The sequence below is a fragment of the Lethenteron reissneri genome, chromosome 15, assembly GCF_015708825.2.
Source record: "Lethenteron reissneri isolate LAM-NWPU_2019-01 chromosome 15, ASM1570882v1, whole genome shotgun sequence".
NCBI lineage: Eukaryota > Metazoa > Chordata > Hyperoartia > Petromyzontiformes > Petromyzontidae > Lethenteron > Lethenteron reissneri.
In genome coordinates, this window is record NC_083793.1 from 4,826,275 (window position 1) to 4,851,955 (window position 25,681).

Here is a 25,681-nt window from a genome sequence, read left to right on the forward strand (position 1 = left end):
CCCTGAAGCCAATTGCCATCTCCCCACGATCGTTAATTTCTGCAAAGGTTATTTGAGTTTCTGTTCGTGCATCTAAGTGCATCGCAGATATCAACCACACTGTCGAGCACTCGAATGAGATAGATGAACGCCTCCGACCATTCACGTTCAAGCGCTCGTCTTTGCCCAATTCATCCCCGCACAGACAAGTGCTGGAACAAACAAAAAAATGTAACCTGCACATTAAGCTGAAGGTTGAAAATGTGCTGAGCGGATAAGCCCCAGCGTCCACTTTGTAGCAGAAGGCAGCCTGCAGCAGGCACGAAGCTTATTGAAAAGTGTTAGAAGAATTCCTACTCAGGCATGTGGTGTGTGGGAGTGTGTGTGTGTGTGGAGGGGCATGGTGAGTGGGGAGCGATAGTGCAGTGGTTAGCGCGCTGCGCTATGAACCTGGCGACACGAGTTCGATTCCCGCTCACGGACAACATCAGTGACGATCATCTGAGCCGGTCCCGGGCCTCCCCTAGGTCGACTCGGCCTCAAATGAGTACCTGGTGCGGTGTGTAAACATCGCCACTATGGAGACAAAGGCGGTCGGGCGTGGTGCTGGCCACCCAACCCCCTCGTGTACCGTTCCGGCCTTCATAGGTGCTCGCTAACAGCACTTGCCCCTACAGTCTGTTAAGGCTATACGGGGGATCTTTATCTTATGGGGAGTGGTGGCACAGCGGTTAGCGCGCTGCGCTGTGAACCCGGCGACATGGGTTCGATTTCCCGCTCGCGCTCAACGCAATTGACGATTATCCGAACGGTTTCTGGGTATTCCCTAGGTCGACTCAGCATCAAATGAGTACCTGATGCGGCCGGGCGTGGTTCTGGCCATCCACCACCTCGTGTGCCGTGCGGGCTAACAGCGCTCGCCCCAGCAGTCTGTTGAGGCTCCACGTGGGGGGGTGGGGTGGATACAATTTTAAAAGTGAGCGTTGAACACTCAGGAAAGCCGATCGAGATGCAATGGCGCGGCTTAATAGGCACTGCCAAAATAAGAATCTGCATGAAACCAGACGACAGGAACAGGCCGAGAAGGCGTGACGAGACCGGCACATGCGAACCATTACACCGTTAAACCATTTCGGTGGGTGCTGAAGAGATGGCTGGTTGGGTGGAGGAGGGGGGGGTAAAGTAACATTGGCGCATATTTCTCTCGGTTTTTTTTTACATTTCAATAAAGGCAGGTGCACCTGGGCTCTTGAACACTTCACGGTAAATCTTGGCTATCGATCCCTGTTCTCTTTTAAGAGAAGTACGCTGGGACGATAATTGATCATTGCTTTTTTACCCTTTTATCTGGCAACAAAACTGACACCTTTTTTACATTGACCACAATACCTGCGGTCGGAATGCAAACAAAAAACACAACTGTGATAATGTATGCACTGTCCTTGAAATTGATTGGTCCACACCCGAGACAGCTTTCCTTAGAGCCTAGTCTCACATGGTGTTGGACCAGATGACGCCAAAAGGCGTGCAACTCAAGGACAGTGCATACATTATCAGAGTTGTGTTTTTTTGTTTGCATTCCAACTGCAGGTATTATGGTCAATGCAAACATGACTCCTCGTAAAAAAAGGTGTCAGTTTTGTTGCCAGATAAAAGGGTAAAAAACCAATGATCATATTTTGCTACTGGCAAAGGAGGTTCTAATGATGTACGCTGGGACGCTTTAAAAACACACACGCACACATTAATTCCACGCGATTCCCTACTGAACAGTTGTGTCACGTTTCGATGTAAAGCTTTCGTGACTGCAGGGATTTATATTCTTGGTTCTTTCGGTAAAAATCAAACAACAGCGTAAGCTTGAATACCACCTGCAAGAACAGCCCTCCTGTGTTGCCCACGTGCGCTGCTATGAACGTGAATCAACGTCGTACGCCTGTGCCAGATCTGGTCTATGGTAAGTCTTACACACCTGCCATAGGGTTATCGAATTTTTCAGCGTTATCCGGAAGCTGAAAATAGGGGATGGAGTCCCTTCCACACGCTCAATGCAGCCGAAACCCCACCGAGCTTTTTTTACTCCGTACGTGTATTTCTCCGAAAAGAAACCGCACAGAAAGATGAATATTTGCGAAGACAATAATGGAGAAATGCAAGCTGGGAATTACAGTGCGACACAGAAAGTGAAGCACATAGATCTGGGAACAAACACAAATCGGAGGGATCACACCGACTTCAGAATAGTCATTGGGCTTGGGCAGGACACGTAACATCTTGCCGCGGTGGTGAGATGTTAACTACCTCGCCTGGTATACCGGGAAATTGTGGGTTCGATCCCGACCCTGCTGCCTATATATTTGGAGTTAGCATGTTCTACCAGTGGTCGCGTGGTTTTTTTCTACGGTTTTTCCCTCCACATTTGTAAACACGCGTTCAAAGTATTTGGCTGAGATACATTTCCACGTGATAAGCCACTTCGTTGACCTATCGTTTGTGGCTAGGTCGCCTCTGAAAAGGAGCGATATAGCTCAGTTTTGCCTTACCTGGCAACACAAAAGTATTGATTTAAAGCTTTCGTGACTGCAGGGATTCATATTCTTGATTATTTCGGTAAAGGCACGTAGAAGAGAAAGAATACAAAAAATATAAAACAATAAAATTCTCACGACGTTTCGACTGCAACACAAGCAATCATCATCAGGTGTGAAATCCACAGCAAAATTTCTTGCGGTGGATTTCACACCTGCTGATTGCTTGTGTTGCAGTCGAAACGTCGTGAGAATTTTATTGTTTTATATTTTTAGTATTTTATTATTTCCCTTCTACGTGACTTTACCGAAAGAACCAAGGATATAACACATATATTGCAGTTTAGTTTATAGAAGGCATGATCACCGCTGGAAAAAAACTGGTGATAGAATAGCAGCCAAAGTAGGGAACGTACCAGAGAAGGTGTCCACCATGGAGATGGAGCGAAGATGCCCAGTTACAAGAATAGGTTTGACGCTTTCTGGCAAGAAAACATGTGTTAAGATGTTAAAACAAAAAACATGCTCTGGTAATGTATGCATGGTGTTTGAAACTGATTGGTCCACACCAGCTTTCTGAGAATCGGTTTCAAAAACAACGCATATATTATTATCAGAGCACGTTTGTTTGCATGTTCACCACAAGTATGTGTGGTTAATGCAAACACGATTCCTTGCAAAAGGTTTCCGTTTGGTGTTTCAACAGCTTAACACCTGAATTCTTGCCAGAAAGCGTAAAACCTATTCTTATTTTTTGATTGCCGGCTCGGGAGGTCCCCATGATGTCAAGTGGCGTTCAGGATTTTAAAAGGGTGGTGACATTTACAGGACCATGAAGGATGGTGAGAGCATGGCAAAGCCTCCATCGAGCCGTTGATAGATAACGGCTGATGTTGAAAATGGCGATGACGTGCTTTGGTCACATCCTTGAAACGCAACCATTTCTAAATGCTGTATTCTTGGAACATCATCATCATCACTGTCGTCGTCAGGCGTGACCCATCCAATCGCGGGCAAAGTCCGACACGAACCAATTGTACACCCCTAACTGGCACTGCAATTTAGTGGCCTAAAATACAATGTTTCGCTCCGGATGATCGCTGCAAAGTATGATCTATGTTTTGATTTAATGTGCTGATCTTAAAGGTGCATTGAAAAATGTTGACACTCCGACTGATGCTCCTGCTGTTGTGGAGTGACTCATGCAGCCAGCTATGGCTGTAGAGTTTGGAGGTACATGTTGTTTATGTCATTTATTGTGAAAATTCGGTCACAGTTCCTATGATCACTGTTTCATTGCTTTTATGGCTTTATTTTGGTGATTTTCGAAAAGTTTTTTGGTTTGGCCATGTTTGTTTGTTGTAGTCCAGAGTTAGACTGATGGCCTTAATCTAAGTTGTCTTGTGGTTGTTGTTTGACTTGCATCCCACTGGGATTTTTGCACACAGCGTTGGTGTACGGTGCTTTTTCTGCAATATTTTGCTGTCTTTTTTTGGATTTTCTGTTTGCACTTAGTCACATATTCACTTTAAGGTGTTTTCTTGTTAATGTTTTTGTTTTTTGTTTGTTGCGGTTGCACCCGATTCAAGAGCCGAATGGCTCACAGGGCTATACCTAATAAATGAACTTGAACCTCTCCGCATCTTGGGACGCCTTTAATCCGACTCGTACCCAGCACAAGACTCGACGTCATTGTCGATGTCTCTCCACCTCTCCACCCCCCACCAACCAACCTCCTGGATTCCTTCCCTACATTGCCTGCCGCTCTTTCATTCATTCGTCTCGACCACCAGCCATCACCTCTCTTGCAGTCGTTTGTTTCTAAACAATCGCTACGATGCATCGAGAGCGATGCGTTTTGCGCGCACGTCATGAAATTAAAACCAGCGACTTTTAAAATAATTATTCGTAATTGTAGGCTGTCGTGTTTTTCGTATTGTTGCGCGTGGCAGCTGTTAATTAAGCAACGAGTAGCAATTGGTGAAAATGTATGGTGCGGAATTAGAATGCGTTGCTATGCAATCATCCTATGCAACCTCAGCAAGTGTTTTTGATTTTGAGCAACCTACATGGGAGAGACGCACGTACGCATGTGTGTCTCTGTATGTCGAACTTCTTTCGCGCCGTACGTAAGCAAACCCGTGCTCTCCGATGCCACGATCGTCTATTTACGTCTCTCGGTGTAATTGCGAGAATGTCCCCTGTCCACGTTTTCTTTGTGCACTACTCAGATGTTTTTTTTCCACCCCGTGTTTTGTACATTGCCCATGCGTTCCGGTCCACAATGGCATAGCAGGTAACGTCACACTGCAAGTCGCACGCGCACACGCGGTTGTCAAATGCCGCATGCACACGTGGAAAATATCGATCGATGCATTTGTGTTTTATTCACGACTTAAACATTTGCAGCCAAGTGAAAAATATTAATCCAGAAATTGGAGCGCTTGAGAATGCTCGGGGAACTACTGCAGCCGATTTCCTGCTACCGCAGCATGTGGCCTTGATGAATTCGCCATGCAAGGCTAACAGACTGCGCCACAACGAAATGAGGCCAGTGCTGTCCTTCAAGGGGTTGCGAATAGCCAAAGCCAAATTAAGTGAGTGCCGCGCTTATTAAATAAATGGGGAGAGGGGGATGGGGCTGCTGGAAATCTATGGCTGCAAAGCCGACCGCACCTCGATTATTGTAACTCGCGGAAAACTATCGAACCCAATCATCTCGCCGTGGGAGAAAGGGGGCAATGGATTCAAACGTGCGGCACAGACAACATTGTCCTCACAGGCACATCGATGGCAATTTTTATTTATTTATTACAAAAAGGTTCCGTGTGCGGTGGGAGGAGGGGGGGGGGACAAAAATAAATAAATGCATAAAGTGAGTGCATATTAGTCTGGGAAGGTCGTTATAATTCTCAATCAGCTTAAATTTCGATTTAAAGCTTTCGTGACTGCAGGGATTATTTTATTACTTCCCTTCTACGTGACTTTACCGAAAGAAACAAGAAGATGGATCTCAATCAGCTGTCACGAAAAACAATATACGGGGAGGCTTAACGTCCAAAACTTTGAAGGTGAACAGTTTAAATGAGAGCCTTTCTACTTGATTTAAAAGCACGGCTTGAATACGTGATTTACACGCTTTGCTGCAGTGGCGAGGCACACGTACAATCAAGTGACCTAGAAATAGAGAGAGACGGGGTTGGTGACTCGCACACTGATGGCATGTAACCAGACCGCAACAAAGGCACCTGCGAGATGCAGTACAGCAAATAGGCTGTTTTGTCATTATTGGTCTCAAAATAAAAATAAACATCTCTCTCCGGTGCCTGTCTTCAGCACTTTGCTTACTTCCAGTCCTAAATATACTTGATAACAGACCTGCCAAACATTCCAAGTGGCAGCACTCCCGAAATTGAATCTTTGAGCCTGCCAGAGGAGCTCCTTCCTAGAAACCAATATACATTAAATGAAACATTCATCATCATTATCATCATCACGCCATGAAACCTTCACTGTTGGAGGAAGACCTCCTCCAAGCTGTTGCTGCCTCGCTCGCGGTCACGTGACGCTCCGCCTGCACCCGAGAGAGTTTCATTGCTCCGTCTCCCAAAGGTTGTCCCCCCTCAGGTTTGCTGAAGCCACCGCCGCCTTTGGCTGCCACTCCGTCGTTCGTCTCGACCACCGGGCCCTAGTCCCTTCCAGCGAGGCGTCCTGCCCAAGCCCACTTACTTTCCTCAATCGACATGGGACGCCTCCAACTTGTAGCTGCGTTTTGTGTTTAGTTTGATGTCTCTCCCCCGCCCCCCTTACCTTCGATTAGCACGGTTGGCTACGTACGATGTGAAAGAAATTCAACATGCGCACATACGTGTCGGGCCTCTAGTTCACATGTCCCCCCCCCCCTATCCTCCGTTTCTCGCACCTTCGATTAGCACGGTTGGCTACGTACGGTGCGAAAGAAGTTCAACATACAGACACATGCATGCGTGCGTACGTCTTTTCATTTTACGTTGGTCAAAATCCAACACACTTGCTGAGGCACAGGCATGATTGCATAGCAACTCATTCTAATTCCGCACCATACATTTTCACAAATTGCTACTCGTTGCTTAATTAACAGCTGCCACGCGCAAAAAATAGACGACAGCCTACTATTACGAATGATTATTTTAAAGTTGCGGTTTTAATTTTATGACCAATTGCATATTATTTATCACCGTGAATAAAACATCCCTCGAACATTTTTGACATCACTCCGACAGCCTTCTTGCGACATTTAAAAAAAAAAGTGGGTTTCATGTTTTCTTGACGGACAACAGCAATAATTCAGAATGTCCATATTGTTGGGTGCATTTTCCTGCAATTCAACTCATTGCACTCTGGTATTGTAATTAAAATGAGGGCTCTAATGCGCCACAGACCCCCCCACCCACCCCCTTAAGTGTTACGATTTCAGGTCACAATTTTATTCAAGCATCATTCTCTTTTTAAATCCTTTATATTAAGTTCACTTGCTTGCACGCTTACGACCGTGCAAATCTTTCGGTCAGTTTTTTAACCCACTTCCCGTGATCCAATCGAGCTGACATTTTGCACACAGACTCGTTGTGCGTGACAATTTATTTTCGTGAACATTTTTTTCCAAAATTTTCCACTTTTTAGGAAAAAAAATTCACATTTAATTTAAAATACCAATGTGATAAAAATGAAACTCTTACTCAAGAAACAGAAATGAATAATAAAATAAAACCGATGCCACGCATATAAAGTATTTATAGTGAAAAACGTTGTTTTTACAGGTTACTTTTTTACATCTTGGTGACTAATGCCCTCTGGTGGCAGCAGGGGTGATGCGAATCCGTTCGCTAGGTGGTATACGACTCGAAAAATAAGCAAATTGAGACGTGGCGTGACAATTCTAACGTCGGCGAGTTAATTAAGGGAATCGTTACATCGCCACGCTATACAAAAATAAATGGCATTTAAAATAAACAGTATGTGACAAACATTAGTAGTTATTTATATTTACCATTATAACTAATACAATGTATTTCAAAATCGCCTAACATTATACGCATTAATTTAATTCCTGGGGCCACAGTACGTACTTCAAATATTGTACAGAATGTTTTGTTACTAATAGAGTGGTGTTGCGGTGTGTTATGAACTCAGTGATCCGAGTTCAATTCTCACGCGTGGCTGCTAACGTCAGTGTCGAGTGATATCTGAACGAGTCCCTTGGGTCCGCCTTCTTACGATGCCCCCCCCCCCCTAGGTGCGTGACGTCATTTATGGACGGCCCCTAATATAACCACCCACGTGGCACGAGGAGGCCCTCATTCAGGAGTGAGTGGACTTCTTTCACACCGTACATAGCCAACCGTGCTAATCGGATGCCTGCAAGGAAATCGGAGGTGCTCTTGAATTTAGTTGGTGATAAATTCCGGACCGGAATATCTTTTACGGAAATAAAGCACCGACGGCAGATTCCCTAGAGGAATTCCAATATTCTTGACTGACCAAGCGTCCCAGTTTGCTCGTGGCGAGTGGGACTCAATGTCGCAGCGTTTGCCAATTAGGCTCCGTGACAAGTGGGAAGGTCAGCGTCGCTGCGGCTGAGCAACGCAGATAAAATATCGTGTGTCTCCCCGCTGCAATGCCCAAGTCGCGCGCTTCAGTTACAGTGATCGTGATTCGTCGCGTGTGGGATTCATGTCTCCTTATCGCGATTGACAACATCCTCTTTGGGATAGTCTTAGTTTGGGGTAGCTTATGAGCAAAATTGCTGGGAATGTGTCCAACGGGATCTCAGCATCTTCTTGGTTCTTTCGGTAAAGTCACGTAGAAGGGAAGTAATAAAATAATAAAAATAAAACATAATAAAATAATTCTCACGACGTTTCGGCCACAACGCAAGCAGCCGTCCTCAGGTGAAGACCAGGTCTGTCGGGGAGGCACCTGAGGACGGCTGCTTGTGTTGTGGCCGAAACGTCGTGAGAATTATTTTATTATGTTTTATTTTTATTATTTTATTACTTCCCTTCTACGTGACTTTACCGAAAGAACCAAGAAGATGAATCCCTGCAGTCACGAAAGCTTTAAATCGAAAGGACCTCAGCAGCTAAGCAGGGTTAAGCGTGGATCGCTCCTGGATGAATGACACGCAGGCGTTGTAGGCTGCTGCGGCGTTATGTTTGCAGCAGAGGGCAGTGCAGAAAAAAATCAATTGTTGTACTGCACTATGCTCCAATGTCTACGCTCCCCGCCTTTGCAAGCCCACGCTGATCAGCGTGGTGAAGTATGGTCGGATAACTACCGTAATCGTCATGCAGCAGTTGATTGAAAATGGGCTGTACCGTACACGCACATTCTTTTTGTTTATTGTTAAGGTTTATTTAAACTAAACTGTATTTTTTTTTCTTTTAGCAGGTAAGACTCGCTGAGCTATATAGATCTTTTTCAGAAGAGACCTGGCCGCAAATGATAGCCCAACGAAGTGGCTTATCACGTGGAAATGTATAGCAGCCAAACATTCTCAAGTCGTGTTTCTAAATGTGAAGGGAAAAACCAGAGGACCCAGATAATAATCCGCGCGACCACGGAGAAAGAGAAAGACACGCAAACTCAAAATATACAGCAGGTATCAGGGTCGGGATTGAAACCACGACCTCCTGCATACCAGGCGAGGTAGTTAACATCTCCTAGCCACCGTGATGATGATGAGAGAGAGAGACGCACAAAAACTTCAAATATACAGCAGCAGGCGTCAGGGTCGGAATTGAAACCACGACCTCCTGTATACCAGACGAGGTAGATAACATCTCCTCGCCACCGTGATGATGACAGAGAGAGAGAGACACACAAAAACTTCAAATATACAGCAACAGGTATCAGGGTCGGGATCGAAGCCACGACCTCCTGTGTACCAGGCGAGGTAGTTAACATATCGCCCTACTTCATCTTCTGGTCGGACACCACTTTTATTTGCGGTAAATTTTTATTACCCGAACGTTGCATTGAGGTGGTTTATTATGTGATTGCAAGAAACCTTCATCGTCACGCCTAATAAAATGTTGATGGAAGTACGTTTTTAGAAAACCTTGGTTCATTTTCAATAACGATATGACACTGGCAATGCACTATTACATTTAGCATCATCGTCAGTGTCCTGCCATCATATCCATCGCCCGAGAATGCACTTATTAGCACTGCCACTTGCTCAGACTGTTCTTGCAGAGATAATTGGACTCATTAATAGATGCGGCACACAATAATACAAATTCTGTCTGCGGCACACCAATAAGCTGGGCCCTCGGTGACAACGATGACTGTCAAAATATTCAGCACAACTCATTTCGCACCCAGTCCTTAGTCATACCACCCCACTAGATGAAGCATTCCCCACATCGGCTATGGCGATTATGTTTCCGTACATTCAACATCCTGGGTCTAGTGCGGATTGGTGAAGAGGGCACCCAGAATCTGTCCAGACACAGAGTACCACTCACTGCTCTGCTTATGTTACCCATGGCCAGGAATCGAACTCGGGTTGCCGAGATCCACAGTGTAGGTCACCCACTGCACCACTGTTTCACTATACCGCAAAAAAAATATCGTGGGAGCGAATTTTATTTTTAAACCATCATCCTGAAACTACTAACTGCCACCCCCCCCACCACCACCGCCCTAGAAAATAAATCAAAGCGTTTTTTTCTGCTGCCGTAGTGAAGGTGTAACGCCTCGTGGCCGTAAAGCGGGCGCTGAAGGGCGGGCGTGCAGGGGAGGGAAGAGGGAGTGGGGGAGAGGGAAGGAGGTTACGAGGGGCCACACCAGAGGTCGCAAACGGGCTTTGATTCCTTACCCGTACCCGGCAGCACCAGGGTCGCAAACGGGTACCCGTACCCGGCCGTACCCGTAACCTACCCGTACCCGGCTGGGTACGGGTAGGGTACGGGTATCGGGTACCTGATTGCGACCTCTAGGATGAAGCCATGTTGCAGGCGCGGGTGGGTTGATTCTAGGAACTTGAATTGTGAGAAGAGACAAGACGTTGGGAAATGAGTGACAAACAGTTACTCACCAGTGACTCATGGTCTACCCGTACCCGGCCCCACCAGGGTCGCAAACGGGTACCTGTACCCGGCCGGGTACGGGCAGCCGGGTATCGGGTAGGGTACGGGTATCGGGTACCCGGTTGCGACCTCTGGGCCGCACGATGGGAGAGCCGCTAGGACGCAAAAAGGGGCTTCCGCAGCGGCTTCAGCTGGGCCATTTCCCGGCGTCAGCACCGGTCCAATGATCTACGGCCGTCGGCACTGCCGCTTGCGGTCGCACCGGCAAACTCGAGCACTGCGGAGAATGCAACGTGAACCACCACCCCCCCCACCCCAGCCTTGAGTGGCCGCTGATAGGGTTTCGCTCTGCGTGGGTCTCATCCCGGAGCGCTGGAAGCTGATGGATCGGCGCAGGTGACGGTCAGCAAAGCCGGGGATCAAATGCTCAACCTCAAGGGGCCATTGCGTGGCAAGGCTTTCCTTGAGTGTACAATGAATGGAGTGGGGACGGATATGAAACCAAAAGTACCAGCAGTATATCAAGCTAAATAAACAGAAATGCTCGGTGTGATATTTAGTTTCACGTCTGTCATGGGTTGATGCTATGATTTACAGTATTTACAGCGTTTGCACTTTTCAACATGAATCCACTCACACCCGAGACAGCTTTTCTTAGAGTCTAGTCTCACATGGTGTTTGGACCAGATGACGCCAAAAGGCGCACTTTCAAGGACAGTGTATACATTATCAGAGTTGTGGTTTTTTGTTTGCATTCCGACTGCAGGTATTGCGGTCAATGCAAACATGACACCTTGTAGAAAAAGTTGTCAGTTTTGTTGCCAGATAAAAGGGTAACAAACCAATTATCATATTTTGCTACTGGCAAATGAGGTTCCAATGATGAATCCACTCATTCATATGATCTACATGTAGAGCTCCCTGGACAAGCCACAGCTGAATGAGGATTTATCCACATCGTGGGGGTCATTCGGGGTTATTTGAACATACTTCACCACGCTGGTCAGTGCCGGTCGGGGCAGGCACAGAGCACAGATGCATTGAGCATCGAAGTACAGCACAACAATAGCTCTTGCGCCACTGCCATCTGCTGTTCAACCACGTGGCCCCACAGTAGCCTGTAGCGATGTGTACACGGTGGTCACTATCCACTCCACCCAGCCTAGTTTCCGAGATCTGATGCATTCTGGGCGATTTCACCATATAATTATTTATCGACACATTTTACCAGTGGATTTTGTTTTGAATGTGCTGTAGAGTTTGCTCTTTGGCCTAAATCTACTATTTTTGCATTATTTGTTTTCTTTAGACCCTGCTGTTTGTTCTAGGCCGAATTATTTGGTCTGTAATTTTATGCCAACCGAGACAATTGGACCTGTTCGTCTTAATTCTAACTCCAAAGATCCGTCTTGCAAGAACAACAACAACAATAAAAAACTCGCCACGTCAGTTGGGCTCTCAGCTGGCTCGGAACACGGTAAATTAATCGACCGGGCTGACACACATAGCGCGCTGCATTTAAATAATGCATGCACATGGCAGGGCATTTGCAAGCATGATGGAGACTTTCATTAGTGACTAAGTTTGGAGCCAGACAACACACGAGCAACTGGGCTGGCATTTATAAACTCGGTCACTCTCTCGGGAGAGTCAATATCGTAACCCAGTCGGTCTTGTACATGTGGGTATGCAGTGCAGTGACACCCACAGCGAAAAGCCGAGGTTCGTGAGACACGGAGACAGTCCAGGGAGTGCGGTGGTGGTGGCACGGGGGTTCGTGCACTGTGCTCGGTCACGGAAAAGAATATTGGTCTGGAAAGCCAATAGACCGATGGACCAAAACACACTTTAATTTATGTGTGCGGAGACACAGAATGGAGTGGTGGCAAGGGGCCGTCCATAAATGACGTCACACGATTTTGGACGATTTTGGACTCCCCCCCCCCCCCTCGTCACACGGCGTCACAAAAAGTCAGACCACTCCTCAAATATGACGTCACAAAGCTCTGCCCTCCCCCCCCAAAAAAAAATAAAACATGCTTCAACTCGCTTTAAACTATTGTCATTGTTGTGCGTATTTAATGTGGCGCTGCACTCTGATGTTGTAGGAGAAAACATTTATAAAAAAAAGTCGATTTAATTAAGTAGAACGTGTTGTCTATATTTGTTTTAAGTTGTGCATTTTGATGTGATGTCACAATTCTCATCCCCCCCCCTCGTCACACATTGTCACACATGTCTGACCCTCCCCCCCCTAGATGCGTGACGTAATTTACGGACGGACCCCTTGAAGTGATATATAAACCGGCCCCTTTAGGTGCTACTTTTACCAATACACTCCGAGCATGCGTGGTGAAGTATGGTCAAACAACCCCCACGACTGACACGACACGAGGAGAACTCCTTCCAAATGGAACGTTGGGCCAACCTTGGTCCAATGGCTCCAACCACATGACAACGTTGGTCCAACACTGCATGTTTACTGGGAAATGTACTATTATTTGAATACACTCCAATGTGGATATAAGCACCATCTCCTTTGAAGCAATGCATGGTGTGCTCATATCAGAAGTTGCCCTGACCCTTCCCCTCAGGTGTAATGCAAGCATGTATTGCTTATATCAGAAGTGTGATTAAATATTGTGTGCTCTTAGCCAGCTAATCATACATGTGCTGTACTATTGTGTATACCGTTATGCCACCTGGTGGAAAGAGAGAGTGCTCATATCAGAAGTTGCCCTGAGCCTTCTCCTCATGTGTAATGCAAGCATGTGTTGCTTATATCAGAAGTGTGATTAAAAATGGTGTGCTCTTAGCCAGCTAATCATACATGTGCTGTACTATTGTGTATACCGTTATGCCACCTGGTGGAAAGAGAGGGCGTGCATCAGTCGCAGGAACTCGGCGGTTCACGCAGAGAGCGAGAGAAGAGACAGCGTTTAAATTTCGATTTAAAGCTTTCGTGACTGCAGGGATTCATCTTCTTGGTTCTTTCGGTAAAGTCACGTAGAAGGGAAATAATCAAATAAAACATAATAAAATAATGATCACGACGTTTCGGCCACAACGCAAGCGGCCGTCCTCAGGTGAAGAACAGGTCTGTCAGACGCTGTCTTTCCGACAAACCTGTTCTTCACCTGAAGACAGCGTTTGTCCCATTCAGCAAGCAGCCAACAACTTGGTAAATATCGCGCAGACCCAGGTTTGTGGATTGACTGACACGGCAAGGGGAAGCCTTATTCGCCGTCATCGTTACACACAATGCACAAAGCATGTGGTAGCATTTCATTTCACAGTGACCGCCAGTATTTTTGGCAAGGTACTTGCATTCAACTGGGAACAATTTAGATGTGAATTCAACATGGGACCTTTTTGCCAGTATCAAAGTATGAACAAATAGGAATAGGGTTTTACCCTTTCTTGCAATAAAATAGGGTTTATTGCCAGAACCGAAATAACCAAAGAGTAATAAAAACAGGTGTTAAGGTGTTCAAACACCAAATATAAACTTTTCGCAAGAAATCATGTCTGCATTAACCACACGTACTCGATGTTGCGCTAAGAATGAGAGTAGTTGGCTATCTCAGTCAGCGACGTCAGTGTTAGACGGCTCGTGCTGTGTACAGGCTGGACTGAGCTACCGTGGAGAGTGTTGTGAAACACATTCCTGCGGAGGGAGCTGGTTGGAACGTTGGGCTGCTCGGTCAATGGCCAGGGGCAATGGCGGCGTGGTGTATTCCACAAATATGGCCGACTGTGAGGGCGGGCACAAGCCGGCGTGAGTAGGTGAAACGTTGAGTTTTATAAGGGCACCACGGGGTGACCAGCCCCTCTCCACCCAGCCCCACCCCTCACCCAGCCCCACCCTCCGCACCCAGCCCCTCCCCACCCTCCCCACCCAGCCCCATCCCTCCCATTTTTGGATGCACGACGGACGGACGGACACAATAATCCCCTGTGGGCTGATAAACCAGGTGGTTCCTACCAGTATAAAGAAAGTGCCTCCTGGAAACTCTGTCTCTGAATCGTTGACACGTCACGTGTTACACAAGCAGCGCTTCATTTCAGCCAGAGCTGTCCGGGACTCGACGCCAGAAAATATTTCCATGGCGCCAGTATTTGGTGGGGGGGGGGGGGGGAGACCCTGGAAAAGATCCTGTGAGTAATCAAGCCATGCTTATAATAAATACACAGCAATGGCAATACTAAAAAACAGGCATTGCGTGTGGTGTGGAGGGACACCTTCATCCAGAAGCGGATCGACAAAGAAACAACGTCCAGTAATTCTCCCCCACGTGGCGCAAGAGCGCAGTCACCACATCTACGCTGTGTAGATATTGACACTGGCGAGACAAAGGCGGCCGGGCGTGGTGCTAGCCACCATAGCGGAGTTTGACTTTTATATTTGGGAGAGTGGAGGGGGTTGGAGGGGTTCGCTTTGTCCCTCACATGAGAAATCGCGGGTGCATACAAACACGTTCCTTCGGGGTGGGCAGGTAGGAACTTGGTTGGACAGCGCATTCGTGCACGACAGACAAATATGCACGACAGACAGACAAATAATCCCTGGAGGGCAGTGTGGAACCTGTTGTTCCTACCTGTATTAATATATTGTACTAGCTGTACTACCCGGCTTCGCCCGGGACTTGTATCTACCACGGCCGGCCGCCTTTGTCTCCCCAGTGGCGATGTTAATACGCTACAGTAGTTAAGTTACTCGTTTGAGGCAGAGTCGACCTAGGGGAGGTTCAAATAATCGTCACCGGTGGTGGCCGTGAGCGGGAATCGAACTGGGTTTGCCGGGTTGGTAGCGCAGCGTAGCGTTAAGCACTACACCCACCGCTCCTCACACACCACACACGCACAGACACACACACAGACACACACACAGACACACGCAGACACACACAGACAGAAACACACACACAGACAGCACGCTAACCACTACACTACCGCTCCCCACACACCACACACGCACACACACAGACACACACACAGACACACACACAGACACACACACAGACACACACACACAGACAAAGGCAGCACGCTAAGCACTACACTACCGTTCCCCCTACACAACACACGCGCGCGCGTCCATAGGTACACATACACGCGCTTGCTGCAGACACACACGACTTTCAGGGTGCATACGGCAGTAAACGACTGAAATAATAAAGCGGCAATGCTGTGTAAGGAACGCCTTAGACCCGCATTATACATTTGTGTAATGCGAGCGTAAACACACAAACACACACAAACACATACACAATACACACACACATACATGCAGACACACAGACAGACACATAACACACATACATACACACACATACAAACACAGAAACACATACACACACATACATAGACACACACATACATACACACAAACACATCCACAGACGTACATACACACATACATACAGGCACGCAGACATACACATAAACACATACAAAAAAACCCACATACATACACACACACATACATACACACAAACACATGCACACACATACATACACACATGCATACAGACACACAGACATACACATAAACACATACACACATACACATGACCCGGCTTCGCCCGGGACTTGGATCCACCACGGCGGCAAAACCGACATACATACACACACAGACATACACACAAACACATACACACACATACATACACACATGCATACAGACACACAGACATACACATAAACACATACACATGACCCGGCTTCGCCCGGGACTTGGATCTACCACGCCCAGCCGCCTTTGTCTCCCAAGTGCCGATGTTAATACGCCACACCAGTTACTCGTTTGAGGCTGAGTGGACCTAGGGGAGGTTCAAATAATCGTCACCGGTGGTGGCCGTGAGCGGGAATGGAACTGGGTTCGCCGGGTTGGTAGCGCAGCGTAGCGTTAAGCACTACACCCACCGCTCCTCACACACCACACACGCACAGACACACACACAGACACACGCAGACACACACAGACAGACACAGACAGACACACACACACACAGACACAGACAGCACGCTAAGCACTACACTACCGTTCCCCCTACACAACACACGCGCGCGCGTCCATAGGTACACATACACGCGCTTGCTGCAGACACACACGACTTTCAGGGTGCGTAAGGCAGTAAACGACTGAAATAATAAAGCGGCAATGCTGTGCGAGGAACGCCTTAGACCAGCAACACATTTGTGTAATGCGAGCGTAAACACACAAACACATACAAACACATACACACACATACATACACACACATACACACAAACACATACACACAGACATACACATACACACAAACACGCACGCAAACACATACACAATACACACACACATACATGCAGCCACAGACAGACACATAACACACATACATACACACACACACACATACATAGACACACACATGCACACACGTACATACACACATACATAGAGACACGCAGACATACACATAAAGACATAAAAAAAAACCCACATACATACACACACACATACACACAAACACATACATACACATACATACACACATACATAGAGACACACAGACATACACATAAACACAAACACACATACACATGACCCGGCTTCGCCCGGGACTTGGATCCACGATGCCCCGCCGCCTTTGTCTCCCCAGTGACGATGTTCACACACGACAGCAGTTACGCTTTTGAGGCTGAGTGGACCTAGGGGAGGGCCAGGTCCGTTTCAAATAATCGTCAGCGGTGGTGGGCGTGAGTTGGAATCGAACTGGGGTCGCTCAAGCAGCTTAATGACTGTTTGTACAAAGAACATATAAAGAATCGATTATAATAACCAGGCAAGAGTCCACATTATAGACTGCCAGTACACGCACTCAGCTTCATAAGCAGGCTAGAGTGTACATGATAGAGTGGCAGTACGCTCACCGAGCTTAATAAGCAGGCTACAGTGTACATGATAGACTGGCAGTACGCTCACCCAGCTTAATGAGTATTTGTACAGTGAACATTAAAGTAATCGATTGTTGGCGCGTTGGGTTTAAAAGTAATATTAATAGCACACATTGTGGTGGGGGTGTAGTGAAGAGTAGGAAAAACTTTGATGAATTTACCTCAGAGTGGCGTGGTGGGTGTCGAGGCCTAGTAGCGTGCAAAGCCTGCGGCCTCGCCTAAAATTGTCGGCTTGGAAGAGGCAGGGTACGGGTGGCGTTCCTTCCCCCCCCCTAGCGCTCCAACAATACTGTGTAATGGCTATTATTTAATTAAATACGGAGCTTATGAAAGTGGCGAAGGCGTAGCTAGCCGTTGGCAGGGGCAACCGCCGTCCAATGAAACTGCAGCCCTTGGCGAAGGCGTGGCTAGCCGTTGCCAGGTCCAATGAAAGCGGCGAAGGCGTGGCTAGCCGTTGCCAGGGGCAACCGCCGTCCAATGAAAGTGCGTATGGGCCAAAGTCCACACACACACAGACAGACAGACATGAACGATTTTATATATATAGATAATCTTCATTGTCAACTACTGAAAATGAATTAATGCAGGTGCCCATGCTGGCCACCCACCCCCTGTGTGTGTGTGCCACAGCGCTGGCCCTCATCAGGCGCTGCTCGCTAACAGCACTTGCCCCAACAGTCTGTGGAGACTACACGGGGGATCTTTGTCTTTGTAACGTAAAAAAATTACACACGCGGCGCAAAAAAACGTCGGACATCGTGCCGAACGACGCGCGAGCAAAACCAGTGGCACAACCGGCAAAAGAAAACCACATCGCAAGAGCCGTGGAGGGCTTCTCATGCCACGAGAGAGACACGTGGGGTATTCGTGACGCTAATCCCATGGCCTGGGGCCCGAACTGCCACCACCACCACCAACACCACCAGCAGCAACAGTAGCACCACCACCATCACCACCAGCAGCCTCACCAGCAGCACCAACACCACCAGCAGTAGCACCACCACCACCAGCACCACCACCACCACCACCAGCACCACCACCAGCACCACCACCAGCAGCAGCAGTAGCACCACCACCATCACCACCAGCAGCCTCACCAGCAGCACCAGCACCAGCAGCACCAGCAGCACCAGCACCAGCAGCACCAGCACCACCAGCAGTAGCACCACCACCAGCACCACCAGCAGCACCAACACCAGCACCACCACCACCACCAGCAGCAGAAGTAGCACCACCACCAGCACCACCAGCAGCAGTAGCACCACCAGCACCACCACCAGCAGCAGTAGCACCACCAGCACCACCACCAGCACCACCAGCACCACCACCACCAGCAGCAGCAGCTCTGCCTCTCAGAGCCAAGCTCTGGCACGTGGACAGCTCATGCCCGAGTGTATCGATTACAGGGCTGTGATTTAAACGAAATCTGTAGCTCTGCGGTGGAATATTAACGCGGTTTTTTAAAAATATATATATATAAATTGAATGCTTTACGGATTAATGACCGTTGTTATCACCGATATGTCACGCTCGCTGGGGGGCGGGGGATGGAATGATTCAACCCCCACCCCCTCCACCAACAACATGCCACAGAACGAGATGTTACACTGAATGTATCCCAGTGCATTGCCATTTAATATTCCTGTTAAAAAAGCATTCACGCAATCGTTCGCATCTCGCAAGTGTATTTTGCTCTTTGACCCAGAAAAATTGTTGCTGAATATAAGCGTAGGCGGAGTTTGACTTCGATATCTGGGGGAGGAGCAGCGGTTCGCTTTGTCCCTCACATTAGGAATCGCGGATGCACGAGACTAATTAATTGTAAATCTTAATTGTAAACTACTGGTATGGGGGCATTGCCCTCCCCCCCCCCCAAAAAAAAACTCTGCTCGTGAACATAAGCAACAACTTTTCAAAACGAGTCATCTGTGAATTTAGCAAAATGGGCATCGGGCAGCTTCAAGGATCTCAACCATTAGAATCATTCTTGCCATGAACGGTAGCACCTCGTTAAAGCACTTTTCTCAAACCATGCTGCTGCCGTTTTCCTTCTCACGTCTACGGTTGCCCGAAGCCGTGCGCACAACATACACAAGTTAAAAACAACACCGCTTCTAACAAAAAAAACATGATTCGATACACACATCCCGAGCTTAAAATAATCAATATTAATGGGCGAATCGATGCATCATTACATTCCCGGCACTCGCTAATACTCTAATAATAACAATTTACAGTCGTTTGTTAATCGACTGCTGACTCAAGGCCTCCCCATGCCACGTCAGTCGGGGGTGTTTGTTTGACCATACTTCACCATTCTGGTCAACGAGGGTGGGTAAGGGAATGTCACAGGACTGATGTCACCCATGGCCGAGTATCGAACTCGGGTGATGGAATTTTTACAGGCCAGTGCGCTATCCACTGCGGAACCGTCCATCCCTTATGACAAAGTAATCATTCGCAGTAAAACATTAATCACAACACATGGGTTTCGATTTAAAGCTTTCGTGACTGCAGGGATTCATCTTCTTGGTTTTTTCGGTAAAGTCACGTAGAAGGGAAGTAATAAAATAATAAAAAAACAATAAAATAATTCTCACGACGTTTCGGCTACAACGCAAGCAGCCGTCTTCAGGTGAAGAAGACGGCTGCTTGCGTTGTAGCCGAAACGTCTTCTTCACCTGAAGACGGCTGCTTGCGTTGTAGCCGAAACGTCGTGAGAATTATTTTATTATGTTTTATTTGTATTATTTTATTACTTCCCTTCTACGTGACTTTACCGAAAAAACCAAGAAGATGAACACATGGGTTGGTTAGTGGCTTTGCGAATAGCAACAAAGCATCTATAACTGAAAATTATTTAATGACCATGGAACAATATTGTACATTGCCACCAATTTCCATATTTTGAAGTCATTCACAGGAGACTTTTCAAAAGGTTAAATATATAATAATAAAACTGATTTCAACAGCAGCCTAAACGTGAAAAAAGGGCAGCTAAATGAAACATTATTCCGTGCTAATGAGCAGCACACAACACGTGTTAACAGATCCCCGTTTTATAGATCGAAGTCTCTCAAATGTTGCATTAGACGACAATCTACACATACCAAGAGAGGACAACATTTCCCCCCCCCCCCCCCCCCTAAACATTCATAAAAAATTCTAGATTTGAAGCTTTCGTGACTTGCAAGGATTCATATTCTTAGGTTTTTTCGGGTAAAGTCACGTAGGTAAAAAAAATAAAATTAATCAAAGTAAAATCAAATGTATCAAGTATTTGATACAGCTGTCGTGGCTGTGACGGTTCCACCTGAAGACGGAAGCTTGTGTTGCCTCCAAAATGTCGTGATTTTTTTTTATTTTACTTTTATTAATTTTAATTTTTTACCTACGTGACTTTACCGAAAAAACCTAAGAATATTCATCAAAAACTACTTCTTTCCGAAGGCATGTTACAGAGAAAAGCAACTGTTTAATTTGATAAGAGCGACACAAGTTGTACAATGTACAGGTTTTTTTAGTCACTCAACAACATTGGTTGCGAGTTGGTGAATTTCTTTGTTGCTGCCATTACACAGTATTGATGTGCAAAATAAAAACGATAAACTATTTTAATTGTACCAGGTAAGGCCCACTGAACTATATAGTTATTTTTCAGAAGCGACCTGGCTAACACAAATGATAGCTCAACGAAGTGGCTTTTGTAGATATTGAAAACAGCCGCATACTCTCAGCGAGTTTTTCTTAAATGTGGATGGGAAAAACCGGAGGACCCGTAGAAAAATCCACGCGACCACGGGGAGAAAATGCAACCTCTAAATATACAGCAGCAGGCGTCAGGGTCGGGATCGAACCCACGGCCCTCCTGCATACCAGGCAAGGCAATTAACATATCTAGATTTGAAGCTTTCGTGACTGCAAGGATTCATATTCTTATCTCTTGCAATTTCTCATTTACGATATACAGCAAGCGTGCTGTGACGGTACCACCTGAAGACGGAAGCTTGTGTTGCGTCCGAAACGTCGTGATTTTTATTTTATTTTACTTATATTAATTTAAATTTTATTTTTTTACCTACGTGACTTTACCGAAAAAAACCTAAGAATAATTAACATATCGCCGCCGTGGTGTCCAAATGGACAGAGTGGAATATTTCCAGAGCATCCGCCTGTACCTGGTTAGGGCTGCAATGACTCTAATGCAAGACAGCTACAAACCCGACGATGGTGACGCTTACTTTTTAAAACAGCCCTTTGATAAGACACGTGGAGCCCCCTTAACAGCCTATTTCACAGACGCACCACATGCATCAGCGTAAGGAGCACGTGTGCACGCTTTAAAATTTAACGAAAACATCTTACATTCCTTAAAAGAACTGTTTTTTTACGAATATTTGAGCTTTACCTTTGAAGTTGATCATCGTATGTTCCACATGATGTTGCATGGCAAACTGTAAAAACAATTCCAGCTTACAGCATTCTACAATGTCAGTCCTGAGTACGGGTTTTGTATTTTCACTTATCGGATGCATATAACGAACACACTACATGCTTTTATTTGCATGTGAATTGCCAATGATAATTTATTGATATATCCAGCATAGGCATCACTGAACTTCTGAAATCTTTTTCAGAAGGATCCTGCTTTATGATTTTTGACCAGATGTTTAAAAAAAATAATTTTACCACGTGGGAAGAAAAGGCAGCACCCAGGAGAAAACATTTGTATACAAATGTGCTCCACTGAAATGCCACACCTAAGGGGTGCCGCGGTGGTGAGATGTTTAAATTCCTCGCCCAGTATACACGAGGTCATGGGTTCCATCCCGGGACCCTGACGTCTGTATATTTGAAGTTTGCGTGTTCTCCCCGTGGTTGTGTGGGATTTTTCTCCGGGTCCTCCAGTTTTTACCTCCACATTTAGAAACATGCGTTTAGAGTATTTGACAGCTATAAATTTGCCCATGGTAAGCCACTCCCGTTGAGATATCATTTGTGGCTTGGTTGTTTCTTAAAAAGAGCTGCACAGCTCAGTGTGCCTTAACTGGTAAAATAAAAGTCTGGTTTATATTTTTCTAGCTGTTCTGACTTACATTGGAGTTTGGCCGTGTGTGTAGATATGGATCGTGTACTATGGATTACACGTGTGACACCACGCTCACATTTTTTTTAACTCCCTAAGATTGGCGAACATGTTAAGGGTCAGACCATCGTGGGGTGAGGAGAACTGACATTTGGGAAGCCCTGATACAGAGGGCACCGGACATGAAATGACCTCATCAACACAGAAGATGCGTTTGACACAGGCTCATTGTCACATCTTCTTGTGCCGATCACTACCGTTGCACAGATTTCTGTCGTCAAAGCATCCGCTTGAACCCAATAATTGTAATATTCACACACACACACCCCTCTTCCCTGCAGGCAGCCTAGAGCGTGGTCCAGGTTAGACACGTGAAGGAACTTGCAAATCGCTGCACAATAGTCACACAATTCAGTACTGTGACAAGTCATTGCTGGATCCTCCTGCAATCAACCATTTCTGGTCGCAGTCAATTGTGGTGTCACTCCTGCGCCCCAGTAATCCCAGTCGGGGTGCAATAATTCACCCCAGTCCCCCAGAAAATTGATGAAATGTCACAATTTAGAGTTGCAATTAAATGTTTAAAAAATCGATAACAAAAAATGTGCTTAATGTACCGGCCTCTAGTCTCTATCGAAGTCATGTAAACCCACGACATACAAAACAACATGAGAATTGGAAAAAAAAACATTTATAGCAATCGCGCACAATTCGATGAGCGATGTCAAGAATGTACTGTTGGTCACTCCGTGCACCGTTAACACCACTGCAATGGGCAATAGTTTATTCGCCGTCTCCACACATACAAAAATGTATCTCACCACAAAACCAGGCCGAGGGGAACACAACCAAAGCATGCCTTGTGCAACCATGGCGGGTTTGAAAACGACCCGATCATCCATCCACTCAACTACCATTTCGGGACCCGTGGCCACGATTGAAGAGCCACCATATGGACCGCAACGTTGAGAGAAGCAGGCCACTTTGGACCGTTTGGAACCAGCAATGACCGCATCAAGGAACACCTCATTCAGCTTCAAGAGGACTCACGCATTCGAGGATGTAACTCTAAGAGGGCCGCATGGCTGGGTTCATCAGCCTACTTGCTACACTGCCATCTCGTGACCACAGACCACCTGGCTTGGAAGTTTCGCAAATTTTCAACTTTCATCCACCCACCGACGTCTTTGAAAGTGCTCCGTTACAAATGTGAACCTCGCAATTAATGCAGCCAAGTAGTCTCAACAGAATCATTGTCAACATCGGCAGCAGCTGGAACTATCAACAGCAGCAGCAACAGAACCATCATCAACAGCAACGGGATCATCATCATAATAAGCAGCAACAGCAGGATCATCACCATCAACAGCAACACCACAATCTTCATCAGTAGCAGCAGCAGGATAATGATGTGTTTAACTTTTTTCGCGCCGTACGTAGCCAACCGTGCTCATCGTTAACAGGAACAGGCGCATCATCATCGGCAGTAGCAGCAATGGGATCAAGGTCACAAGGATGCTCATCATTATAATCAACAGCAACGTGATCCACAACGTTGTCATCAACAGTGGTGGCGCACAATGGCTTCAACAAAACCTCAACCACAAACTTTGGTCATCTACGAATCACTCAACTCACCCACGCACCGACCCACGCGCTCACACACTCACCCACTCACCCACGTGCTCTCTCACCCACGCACCGACCCACGTGCTCACACACTCACCCACTCACCCACGTGCTCTCTCACCCACGCACCGACCCACGCGCTCACACACTCACCCACGTGCTCTCTCACCCACGCACCGACCCACGCGCTCACACACTCACCCACTCACCCACGTGCTCTCACCCACGCACCGACCCACGCGCTCACACACTCACCCACTCACCCACGTGCTCTCTCACCCACGCACCGACCCACGCGCTCACACACTCACCCACTCACCCACGTGCTCTCTCACCCACGCACCGACCCACGCGCTCACACACTCACCCACTCACCCACGTGCTCTCTCACCCACGCACCGACCCACGCGCTCACACACTCACCCACTCACCCACGTGCTCTCTCACCCACGCACCGACCCACGCGCTCACACACTCACCCACGTGCTCTCTCACCCACGCAGGCACTCACTCACCGTCGCTGTCAAAACCTCCGACGCACGACACGCTCCTCCTCAAGCCGTGCATCCCACCACGATGGAGGTCCTGTGCTGCTGCCGAGGAATATTTCACAGCGATCGGCGCTGAGATATGACGGAGAGAGTGAATCCAGGAGTTCCAGACGCACACCCAACCACACCTGGCATCCAAGAGTTAGAGCCCACCCCTACATTGTTGGCTCCATGCATAGCACCTACCCTCCCATTACAAAGACAACATTGCCCCATGTAGCCTTTAACAGGCTATTGGGGACACGTGCTTTTAGCGAGTACCTCTGAAGGCCAAAACGTCACATGTCTCTCGAGCGTTGGTGTTTTAAGACACCGCACCAGGTACACATTTGAGGCCGAGTCGACCTCGGGGAAACCCAAATATTCGCCACTGATGCAGGTCGAGAGATGGAATTGAACTCTCGTTCACTGGGTTCGCAGCGCAGTGTGCTCACCACTGCACCACCGCTCCCAATCCCAGCTATCACCACACTGACAATGAGGCATTTGCATGCACGCTGAGCTTAATTGCACGCTGATAAAACATCACGGGAATTAGTTACGCAGAAATAAATTTAACTGCAGGTACACGGCAAAAGCAAGTACAGTCGTTATAAATTCAAACCGTACACGACTAAAGTTTATGGCTGCACAGCAAGCTGCCACTGTGACGTTAACTACCTCGCCCGGTAAATGGGATGGTCGTGGGTTCGATCCCGACCCTGACGCCTGCATCATTGGAGTTTGCGTGTCTCTCTCTCTCCGTGGTCGAGTGGATTTTTATCGGGACCGTCTGGGTTTATCACTCCACATTTAGATTCAACACGCGATTATAATATTTGGCTGCTATACTTTTCCACATAAGCCAGTTCTATCATTTGTGGTGAGGACTACTGCGATTGGTGAAGACGGTTGCTTGAT

At 47.1% G+C, this 25,681-nt stretch overlaps 1 protein-coding gene across 7 annotated transcripts in view; it reads right to left on the reverse strand.

Annotated features, from left to right (window-relative positions):
• The window catches only part of LOC133342611 (glutamate receptor-interacting protein 2-like), a 189,862-nt gene extending 165,001 nt beyond the window's left edge, over positions 1-24,861 (reverse strand). For all 7 annotated transcript variants that reach the window (XM_061551863.1, XM_061551862.1, XM_061551858.1 and 4 more), the window contains exon 1: positions 24,746-24,861. The gene's annotated coding sequence lies outside the window, so the exon portion shown is untranslated. The remainder of the gene's footprint in view (positions 1-24,745) is intronic.
• Between the last annotated feature and the right edge of the window lie 820 nt (positions 24,862-25,681).